The following is a 10505-nucleotide window of genomic DNA, read 5'->3' as shown; positions in this document are numbered from 1 at the left end:
ATAGCTCATCGAAACAACAAGGCAAGTTACTCAAAATATATAACAAACACAATAAACACACATTTCTTAAGAATTATTCCAATACCACAACCACACCAAGCCTTCGCACTACAAAAAAATAGCGTTTAGCGACGGAATTTAGTGACAAAAGATACTCCGTAGCTAAATAACGATGGATTAGTGACGAATTTTATAGTTTGTCACCAAATAAGCTACAAAAATAATTTGTATCAAATATAGCGACGGAATAGCGACAAAAACTTATATTTGTTGCTAAAATTACCGCTAAATATTAGCGCCTTTATTTTACCTACAAAAAATTAGCGACGAAAGTGGGGCGACAAAAATTATTAAAACTTAGCGACAGATTTAACGTCAAAAAATCTGTCCCTGCATTTATTTTACTTATCAAGACATTCCAAAGTTGATTGCGACAAAATTTTCCGTCGCTATTTCCGTTGCTAAAATCTAGTTTTCTTAAAATAAAATTTCATTAGTTATTATTAGCGACAGCAATTAGGCCCGTCGCTATTTCCGTTGCTAAAAGTTTTATCCTAAAAATAAAATTACCTTAGTTAAAAGACATTCCAACAATTAGGGCACAACATGCCCACTTTCTCTCCTCTCTATCAGACTCCCACTTTCGAATCTAAATGCCTTCTTGACTTTTTAGGTCTGGAGGATGAAAATTGACAACCCAAAAACTGAATTTCATCATCTGAATATTCTTTGAATAGATTAATAAAGACCTTTTTAGTTCCACTGCTGCTAGGTTTTGAACAAAAAGATGATATAATCTCAACTTTGACGTCTCTTTTCCTTGAGTATTTTTCACCAACAGTGTGAGTTATTTTCTTCAAATACAAAAAATTGGGCGTGAATCTAGGGTTAATGTCTGAAAAATAGAAGAAAACTTTCGAAATTGCAAGATTTTTGCTGCAGAATTCTGAAATTTGAAGTCGTGTGTTGCTGCTCCGCAAGATTCTCAGGCGAAAGGGTAAGCTTCTTTGTGATTTCATTCCTGTCTTGTAGATCTGGGCGAGAATCATTGTTCAACTTTGCTAAAACTAAAGTCAGATCTGGGTGAGAATCATTATAATGTCTTCCTCTCAAACTTGCTTAGAATTGTCAGCATATCTACTAGTTCCTAGCAAACTAAAGCCGACAGCCCATTCTTGCTGGAAAGAGCGTGAATTGCTGCCTGGACAATCTTATATTTTTTTGGATAAACAGGGTAGCATATGGTATTGTATGTATCATAAGGTTTAATAAAACAATGTATGTATCCTAAGGTATCAGTTTATTTTCTTTATCTTGTTGATCTACATGAAATTGTTAGCTATGTTAAGCTTCCTAGTTAACATCGTTGATTAAGTGGTTCTATGAACTGCTTAATTTTTCAAAGAAGTTTGACTGTAATAACCCAACCGGTCATTTTAACTTTTGGAACCCCGTTCCCTAAAATAAAACTTCACATTGCGGGGATGGTTGGTTCGGAATTTGGAAGTGTTCGGGTTGAAATCGGAACACTTGGGTTCTTAAGTTAGCCTTAATAGGGCAAGTTTGACTTCGGTCAACATTTTGAGAAAACGACCCCGGAATCGAGATTTGACGGTTCCAATAGCTCCGTATAGTGATTTTGGACTTAGGAGCGTGTTCAGAATTTTATTTGGAAGTCCGTAGTTAAATTAAGCTTGAAATGGCTAAAACAAGAATTAAGTTTGGAAGTTTGACCGGAGAGTTGACTTTTTAATATCGGGATCGGAATCCAGTTTCGAAAATTTTCATAGCTCCGTTATGTCATTTATGACTTGTGTGCAAAATTTGAGGTCAATCGGACTTGATTTGGTAGGTTTCGGTACCGAATGTAGAAGTTGGAAATCTTAAGTTTCATTAAGCTTGAATTGGAGGATGATTCATGGTTTTAGCGTTGTTTTGATGTGATTTAAGGCTTCGACTAAGTTCGTATGATGTTTTAGGACTTGTTGGTATAATTGGTTGAGGTCCCGAGGGGCTCAGGTGAGTTTCGGGGTGGTTTCAGATCATTTCTAGGCCATTTTTAACTCCTGGTTTCTGCCTACAGAGGTGTGCATCGCGATCGCGAACATTTGCTCGCATTCGTGAAGAGCAAACAGCAGTTTGGGGCCTTGTGAATCACGATTGTGGAAGCTCTTTCGCGATCGCGTAGAACAAATCTCTGTTGCACTGACCCGACTTTGGAAGCTTATATCTCACAATCTATAAGGAATTTGGAGAGGATCCAAAAATGAAAGTTGTAGCCCTTGATGTCTAGTTTTTATAAAGGTAAAGAATTTGTGATTTGGAGTTGTGTACAAAAGGTTATGGTGGATATAGTATAGGCTATCTAGGAAAAGTTTGGAAATCTCCGTTGCACATGGCTGATTTTGGAAGCTTATATCTAGAAATATATAAGGAATTGGGAGATGAGCAACAAATGAAAGTTATAGCTCTTTGTGTCTAGTTATCAGAAAAATAAACCATTTACAATTTACATTTTGTACAAAACGTTATGACCATTATACTAGAGGCTGTATGAAAGAGTTGGGGGAGTTTGTTCTTCGCGATCGCGATTGGTTTTCCGCGATCGCGAAGAGCAATTTTTCATGTTCATGCACTTGTGATACCGGGTTTTGGGATGATTATGGATTGCACTGTATTGGAAATTTTTAAAGATATTAGTACGTATTTGGTAAATGTCATCTTCTGCTATTTAATTGAGGGGAACAACTATGACTTCAAAAATATTAAAATGAGAATTTATTTAGTATTTATTGTTGGCTTGTCTGACAGCGGTGTCCGGCGCCATCACGACCTATATGGATTTTGGGTCATGACAACATGGTATCAGAGCACTCGGTTCACTTAGGTCTCACGAGTCATGAGCAAGTCTAGTAGAGTCTTGCGGATCGGTACGGAGACGTCTGTACTTATCTTCGAGAGGTTACAGGGCTGTTAGGAATACTTCCCTTTTTGATTCCTTTGAGGCTTATGCCTTCATTTCCTTCCTACTCAATCTTATGCGACGTGAAGCGCTTGTTATAAATTGGGGATCGAGGAAATACTTAATGGTACTACAGATGTAGTACAGGATGCTTCTCCCTGTGTAATTAATTGGGCTATTGTCCTCGCCTTGCGAAAGGCCGCTCTGTCATTTCAAATTAAGTATCAGTACTACCTAAGGTTTTGAGATTTGGCATTGATTGTTATGACAATTTGTGCGTTGTTATCGCACAATGTTTATGAAATGGTAAACTGCCTATCTATGTGTTAGGGCAGTAAACGACTTGAAAGAAGGTTTTTCTCAGTACATGATTTAGAGGTTCCATGTTTTAATTCCAGCGGAGAAAAGGCAATCGGACTATGAATGTTCAGGTTTGGGGTTGATGGAGTAACGAAGCTTGATATTTTCGAGCGTGGTAGAGTTCTCAATTGTGATGTGGTGTCATCGCCTTATTAAATGCGATAAGGTTTACTGGTGTTATGGTCTTATTCAACTCGCCTTCACGGCGGGGTGTTAGGAATTCGTGTTGGGGAAGCAGTTGTTAGAGATCACGGTGTGCAGTGGTTCAGGATTGAAGTGGTGTTCCTAGTATTGATGTCTCGAGAAGGATGATCCTCAAAAAGGTTTAAAGCTGGTAACGAGCTATTGGTTCAAGTGTTACCGAGACGTATTTTTAGTTAAGGCAACAACTGGGCAGCGAAGGATAAGGAAGGACATGTGGAAGGTGTCTTGTGGTGGTTAAGTTCCTAGGAGGCCAAGTGTGAGAAACAGAAATCGAGTAGTTGCTTAAAGAAGAGTGGCAAGGTAGCATATGAGTTACGTGGTAGGATAACTACACGGCTTGAGGAAAGTTTGAAGTGATTTGGGACTTAGGATGGACTGTGACTAGGTCTACTGACTTAAGTTGTAATATTAGCTGCTATATTGAGGAAGATTGGATACAACATGAGGGGGTTGCTTGATATGAAGAAGGATACAACATGACTTTGGATTAGAATGTATTGTCGCACCTTTAGTTGACGTCCATGAGGAGTGAACGGACTAGTGCAACTGGTGAATGAGCTCGGACTCGGAATGATCTACTGATTTTGTAGTAATCACACCCAATGCAGCGACGTTGGAATATGTCGGCATGTAATTTCCACATGTGGGTTATCTCCTATGAGCAGGTTAGCGGTCGTGTGGTGTTGACGAAGCTTCTACCAAGAATTCCACTGGCTACCCGGTAAGAGATTTAATATGTAAATATAGCTAGTGGTTCAGAGTGTTTATTAAAGGTTAATAGGAGGAATTCGAGAAATTTGGCGAGTTGCGTGTGTAGGATCATGTCAACAATGAAGAAAGAATCTCAGTGGATTGCAGAATTATGTAATTGTAGCTTCAAGCTAAGTGGGAGAGCCCCACCATCTATGATTGGATTGCGTAGTGTCAACTTGTGCGGAATCTGGTTATCGGTGTATTTGGTGGGTCATTACGACTAAGGAAAGAAAACATCGGTGGTAATTTGAGCAAAGGATTTGGGGAATGTGTGCCATATTCGGCCTTATCAATTCATATTCAGGTTTGTGGGAAGACTCAGAGATTATGCTTCGTGTAGATGTAATGCACAGGGAAAGTGAGATAGTCGGGTGTTTCCTTAAGAAAATGTCCATGTGCTAGCAGGGCCTTGGAGTTGATCATGTTTGGGAACAAGTCAGAGCAAGTGACTCTCAATAACGAACCTAGCGGATTCAAAAATTTAAAGTGTGGTGTCTAAGGATCTCGAGTCTATAAGTTGGAGTACTCTACGTTATCTTCAGGTTGTGGTGTAGCATTAGAGAAACGGAAGAAAATAACTTCGGATTCATAAAAGAAGTATCAGAATGGGTGTACGAGTTGAAGATGTAAAAGTGCGCACAAGAAGGGATTTGAGATAATTAGTGGGTTTTGAAATAGCGTGGTCTCGTAAAATAAGTGCACTTAGGATGAGTGCGGATTTGAGTTCATGATGTAATGAATGGAGCTATTATTATTTCTAAGGAAAGTTGAGAGTAAATTGAGAAAATACGGATCGGCTAACAATGGTTGAATCGGCACGATGGTGGCAATGATCAGTTCCTTCAGCCCATTTAATTATGCATGTGATTGGTGGCGGTACGTGCGAGGCTTGACGGCCGCCGTAATTGATTTTATTTGGAGGAATTCAAGTATTATGACATGTTATGTGTAGAGGGATCCCATAAGAGTTATGGTGGTATAGACCACTACTTAAGGCCGGTGTTTTCTGTGTATATGGGAATTCAGTCAGGTGTTGCAATGGTTCTCTTGAAATAAGTTAAGTAGAAGGTTTCTATATGATGAAGTATTTACCCTATTAGTGGTTCGGGAGTTATGATGGAATTCTTGTACTCCTGCGCACTTGCGTGATTAAGTGCACTAAGTAGCATGGAATTCGAAAGTTGAGGATTCAAGATTTCGGTTCGGTGTTGACAAGGATGTCATGAGCTCGGATGAGCAGGAAAAGGATTTAGATGTCTAAAGTAATATGGTATTGTTTTTGGCATCATCTAAGGTCGATGCCAAGTGTAAGAGACCTTGTGTATTGATTTGTGGATTCTTGATATGCCAACATTAGTGTAACTGGTAGCATGGATGTGTAGACTTGTTACCTGGTGCGGAAGGTCGCGGGAGCAGGTCTCATGGAAAGATTGTGTAAGAGTGACATGTAGTCACTTGATTGAGTGAAGATTGAAACCAAGTATAAAGATTGTGGTAATATCGCTGATTCGAGAATTTATGCCTAGAGGGCGCTCGGTTCATTTGGTTGTCGACTGTGGAAGTATTGTTCCGGTTATGATGGCTATTCTTGTATGTTATGGGAAAAAGGGTTATTATGGATACTTGAAAGGTTATTAGCATAGTACGATGCGATCAGAATCGGCTTGAGGTCTGTGGATGGATTTGAATATGAATATGGGCTCTATATCAGGCTGGATGTGTTCATTTCAGCATAACCGCTCCCTATGGAGGAGTATTCAAACGTTGGATATCGTTTTGTCGTCAATTATTTCATGTAATACTATATTGTGCTGTGTGAGTTTCGAAATGGATTGATAAAATTCTTATATGTTGAGGTTCCGCGTAGCGATGGTGTTATGTGAGCAGGATGGCTCTCGAGATTCAGATCATATATTGCACCTTAGTTGTGCTTGAGTTTTGTAGCATATGGCGCTGTCGGTCCTTCCAAGGATGGTATTATGCACTTAGCGTGCTTGTGTCCGATGTTCAGATATTTTCTAAGTAATGAGCATTCTAGCTCGGTAAGTATTTTCTTATAGATTCTTTTTGTGTGGATCGGGTTGCACGCCGCACCAGTGTGATGATGAGTACAGTTCCCTATATTCTATTTTGTGTGTTTTGTGTCCCATTTTCTGAGGAAGGTTCATGACACCTTTTTAGTTATTTAATTAGTCACGTGGGTTGAGTAATCCTTTCCATAGTTTGTTTTCCTTATGTATTGTAATCGAGTCCATAGCTTGTTGGCACATTATGGAATCACATGAGACTTTTGATCATGTCTCGGGTGGCTTATTGCCTGAGCAACTTATACTAGGAGAGACTAGATTATTGGATCTGGGATCAGTGTATCAGATTATATGCAGTATATTAAAGAGCAAATACCATTATTTGGTTCATAATGAGGTGATGATTCTAGTCAAGAGGAGAGATTCAATGGGTTGTTGACTCGGCAGTTGTTTATGAATTTCTACACATCTCTTCCGTTGTGGCGGTATTGCAAGAGATAGAGCAAGACTAATATATGCCATGAGGTGCATTGTGAGCATCGGATTCGTGAAATTTTGACTATCATTATCAGAGGAAGTTATTATGGTCATGTGAATTATTCGGTGCAAGGTGTGGATTCAACTAAGGTATGCAATCCTGTACTGGTGCATCGTGTAGTGATTGATACGGTGTTCATAGGTTGAAAACGGGCATAGTGGAAAATTCTGGATGTTAGAATTTGGCTCTAAGGATTAATTTTCTAAAGAAAGGGGAGAATCTTCAGATTGGCTCGAGCTAATGTGCTCAATTGGTTGTGGTAGCACGGGTAGATGCTCGAAGTGTTAAACAGTAATTTTGGGACAACTCCGGAACAATCCTTAGCACGTTCGAGGATGAACGTATATTTAAATGGGAGAGAATGTAATGACCCAACTGGTCATTTTAACTTTTGGAACCCCGTTCCTTAAAAGAATACTTCCTGTATATGTTTTTAATGATTTACGACTTGCGGGGATGGTTGGTTCGGGATTTGAAAGTGTTTTAAAATCGGAACACTTGGTTCCTTAAGTTAGCCTTAAAAGGGCAAGTTTGACTTCGGTCAACATTTTGAGAAAACGACCCCGGAATCGGGATTTGACGGTTCCAATAGCTCCGTATGGTAATTTTGGACTTAGGAGCGTGTTCAAAATTTTATTTGGAAGTCCATAGTTAAATTAAGCTTGAAATGGCTAAAACAAGAATTTAAGTTTGGAAGTTAGACATGGGAGTTGACTTTTTGATATCGGGGTCGGAATCCAATTCCGAAAATTTTTATAGTTCCGTTATGTCATTTATGACTTGTGTGTAAAACTTGAGGTCAATCGGACTTGATTTGATAGGTTTCGGTATCGAATGTAGAAGTTGGAAATCTTAAGTTTCATTAAGCTTGAATTGGAGGATGATTCGTGGTTTTAGTGTTGTTTTGATGTGATTTGAGGCTTCGACTAAGTTCGTATGATGTTTTAGGACTTGTTGGTATAATTGGTTGAGGTCCCGAGGGGCTTGGGTGAGTTTCGGGGTGTTTTCGGACCATTTCTAGGCCATTTTTAACTGCTGGTTTTTGCCTACAGAGGTGTGCATCGCGATCGCGAACATTTGCTCGCGTTCGCGAAGAGCAAACAGCAGTTTGGGGCCTTGTGAATCGCGATCGCGGAAGCTCTTTCGCGATCGCGTAGAACAAATCTCTGCTGCACTGACCCGACTTTGGAAGCTTATATCTCACAATCTATAATGAATTTGGAGATGATCCAAAAATTAAAGTTGTAGTCCTTGATATGTAGTTTGTAGAAAGGTAAACCATTTGTGATTTGGAGTTGTGTATAAAAAGCTATGGTGGATATACTATAGACTGTCTGGGAAGAGTTTGGAAATCTCCGTTGCACAAGGCTGGCATTGGAAGCTTATATCTAGAAATATATAAGGAATTGGGAGATGAGCAACAAATCAAAGTTATAGCTCTTGGTGTCTAGTTTTCTGAAAGTTAAACCATTTACAATTTGGAGTTTTGTAGAAAATGTTATGACCATTATACTAGAGGCTGTCTGAAAGAGTTGGGGGAGTTTGTTCTTCGCGATCGCGATTGGTTTTCCGCGATCGCGAAGAGCAATTTTGGGGCTGAAAAATTTTGTGCTTCGCGATCGCGAAGAGTAAATGCCTGGACAGAAGATATACTTTGAGGTTTCGGCCATTTTAACACATTAGGAGCTATGGAGCTCGGATTGAAGCGATTTTTGAGGCGATTTTTACCATATGGATAGGGGTAAGTGTTCTATATCCGAAAGTGAGTATACTTCATGATTCTATGGTTATATTCATCATTTATTTCGGATTTAAATGGAAGAAAATTAACATTTTTTGCAAAATCTTCCAAAAACAAAAATTTAAGATTTGGATGTCGAGCTGTTATCGGAATTTGATAAAATTGGTATGATTGAACTCGTATCGGAATAGATGTTCGGATTTTATAACTTTTGTTGGGTTCTGAGACGTGGGCTCCACGAGCAATTTTTGAGCTAAAAATTAGTATTTTCTTATGGAATTAATTCCAATAAATTTTAGTGATTGTATTGAATTATTATTGGCTAGATTCAAACCAGTCAGAGTTGGATAATCGTGGAAAAAGGCCTTCTATTGGATTAAATTCGAGCAAATTGAGGTATGTCTCTTGTCTAATCTTGTGATGGGGAATTACCCCATATGTAATTAAATTAATAACTGTTGCTAATTGTGGGGGCTACGTACGTACGAGGTGACGAGCGTCCGTGCGTAGCAACTATTAATGCTAAAGTCCGGGTAGTTTAGGACTCAAAGCATGAATTACTTGTGTAAATTATATCTGTTATTTAATTACATTATTTGATATATATCATAAATTGTTAGTGAGAGATAGTAAAAGATGAAAATCTCATATGCTTATTTCTGTTTAAATTAATTAATTATTAAAAGAAATTGTTCTTCCTCTCTAACATACTCTCATTCCGGAGGTACATAAGAAAATGTCCTCTTTTCTTGTGGAGCGGGCCGAACGCCTCGGCAGGATCAATGCATCTATGGATCGTGTCGCACGTCCCTCGGCAGTGTACATGAAACTCTGGATAGGTTCGTACGACCTCGGTAGAAATCGTACTTAATTATAATAATAATTATACGATACTTGGATAGTTTATTACAGCTTGTAAAGCTATTTGATAAATTGGAAATTTATTGAAACTGAATTGCAGCTTGTAAAGCTATTTGATAAATTGGAATTTTTATTGAAATTGAAGGATTTAATTAATAGATTAGAAATTGTTGCATTTGAAGGAATTTGATTGATAAATTGGAAATTTATTGGAATTGAAGAAATTTAATTACTTCTACTGGTTTAATAAAATTATTGTTAACTCTGTGAATCACGTTGATATAAATATTTTTATTTTCATGATTATTTAATATTATTGACCCATAGTGAGTGTCATAGTCGGCCATCTCGTCTCTACCTCTTCGAGATTAGCTTTGATGCTTACTGAGTACACGTTATTTTCGTACTCATGCTGCACTTGCTGCATATTGTATTGTGCAGGTACATATATATCTAGCTGCCTTATGGGCGCAGAGGTATGGTTAATAGTTGCGGGGACATAGGTGAGCTACATTCTGTATTACGATCCGCAGCCAACAGAGTCTCCTTCAGAGATATTATAATTTTCTGTCTAATTTATATTCTGGACAGATGCTGTATTTTAAATTTTAATTCCCTAGTAAATGCTCATGCACTTGTGACACCGGGTTTTGGGATGATTATGGGTTGCACTGTATTGGAAATTTTTAAAGATATTATTACGTATTTTGTAAACTTCATCTTCTGCTATTTAATTGAGGGGAACAACTATGACTTCAAAAATATTAAAATGAGAATTTATTTAGTATTTATTGTTGGCTTGTCTGACAGCGGCGCCATCACGACTTTTATGAATTTTGGGTCGTGACATTGACTATATCATATATACTTTTCTTTGCATGCATATCAGTTTGACCTTGAACATATCAGCAGATTTACAATCATTGTTCACGTGGAATACTAAGCAGGTTTTCTATTTACCTTAATTGCACAATAACTTGGATTTCACTCTTTAATCCCTATTACTTGGGTCTGATTTTCTTCTATGTGAGTACATATGAATGTCTGGATCTCTGGGTG

At 38.3% G+C, this 10505-nt stretch overlaps 1 long non-coding RNA gene across 1 annotated transcript; it reads left to right on the top strand.

Annotated features, from left to right (window-relative positions):
* The first annotated feature begins 609 nt into the window (after positions 1–609).
* On the top strand, positions 610–10191 carry LOC107774184 (uncharacterized). The gene is made up of 4 exons (XR_001645445.2): positions 610–997; positions 8912–8981; positions 9310–9424; positions 9888–10191. It is a non-coding gene; the product is annotated as an uncharacterized LOC107774184 (long non-coding RNA).
* Positions 10192–10505: the final 314 nt, after the last annotated feature.

Source organism: Nicotiana tabacum, chromosome 23 (genome assembly GCF_000715075.1).
Source record: "Nicotiana tabacum cultivar K326 chromosome 23, ASM71507v2, whole genome shotgun sequence".
NCBI lineage: Eukaryota > Viridiplantae > Streptophyta > Magnoliopsida > Solanales > Solanaceae > Nicotiana > Nicotiana tabacum.
Note: the sequence above shows the minus strand (reverse complement) of the source record. Positions and strands in the feature narration are given on the sequence as shown.